This window comes from Arachis ipaensis, chromosome B04 (genome assembly GCF_000816755.2).
Source record: "Arachis ipaensis cultivar K30076 chromosome B04, Araip1.1, whole genome shotgun sequence".
Classification (NCBI taxonomy): domain Eukaryota; kingdom Viridiplantae; phylum Streptophyta; class Magnoliopsida; order Fabales; family Fabaceae; genus Arachis; species Arachis ipaensis.
In genome coordinates, this window is record NC_029788.2 from 126,591,326 (window position 1) to 126,592,667 (window position 1,342).

General features: G+C 27.4%; 1 protein-coding gene across 1 annotated transcript in view; it reads right to left on the reverse strand.

The window, feature by feature from the left end:
- Positions 1 to 1,342, reverse strand: part of LOC107635296 (outer plastidial membrane protein porin) — a 25,875-nt gene that overhangs the window by 17,102 nt on the left and 7,431 nt on the right. The window lies entirely within an intron of this gene.

A 1,342-nucleotide genomic window follows, 5' to 3' on the forward strand; every position in this document is an offset into this window, starting at 1 on the left:
AATTCACTTTGTCTCCGTTCGCTGCCACTTTCATACGATTTTGGTCTATGAGATAAGGATAATTTAAAAATCAGGATAAATCTTAGAGGAGATTTTGTATGCAAAAAAAAAAGTTGAGAGCAAAAAAATTTTCAGCCTATACTAAACTAAAATCGTATTTAATCCCAATAAGTTATTTTCAGTTTTAAGTATTTTAAGATTATTATCTAGAATTTTAAAATTATTTTTTTACAGTTTTAAGTATTTCAAGATTGTTATCTAGAGTTTTAAAATTATTTTTTTATTCATACTCAAAGTAAATATCAAATTTCCAATATTTAGTTAAGCATAGATGAATCTTTTTATTCAACCACACACGCCCTGAATGAAATTTTGGTGCAACTAAGCAAACAAAAGTTTAGAATTGAATTTACTAGGCATACTATATACAAGGCTCATAGACTTATGTAAATTACTAATTATGTGATTGTCAATTCTATGGATTACGATTCCTTTTTTGCATTTTCTAATTCATATTTTGGATAACCAGCCTCATAGCGTATTAAATGTATGAACTATGAACCTGACAACTTGTTATTTTATATACATTGTTTAATAATATGCTATAGTAGAAATAATACCACATAAGAAAAAATAAAAACAATAATACTCATCTAATTTTATATTTTTTTTCTTTTTTTTTCTTTGGGTCTCTTTTCTTTTTCTTTCCCCCTTTTTTATAAAATTGTATTTACAAAATCAACCAAGTCACAAATATTAAACTTATAAATACACAAAAGTGTTATCTATATCTTAGTCTCAACTCATATAATAACATACATTATTCTTATATACCCACTAATCGCAGTTTCCACATTGACTTTAATAAAATAAGTTAAAAAACAACTATTAAAGAATGTTGAGAAATAACGAGGAAAGAAGAAAGAAGATATTTGTAATTTGAAAGGAAAATATTCCACATATGATTATAAAAACGCGTGGTCCCTATGATTAAATACTGTTTGGTTTTGGTTTTGGCGTCTTGTCCATATTGAAAAGACAACAAAAAAAAAAGATGAAAAGTAAGGCAATGTTTGTTTCATGAAGCTGAAACTGACCCTTTGCATTATGTCAGTTAGGCCTCCCCGATTTTTTTTCCTTCCTTATTTGCTTAGGATTTTGGTTCCTTACTACCGAAGGAGCCTCTGTGGTTCGTTCCATGGATGGCAACTGAGACAAATTCAGAGAACAGTGAAAATATATTAGCTGATTAGTCGACTTTTTTTTTTTTTGACTGGTCGACTGAAATTTAGTATTGTATTTAATTTAATAATCAAATTTAAAAAATAGTGATAATAGAGGG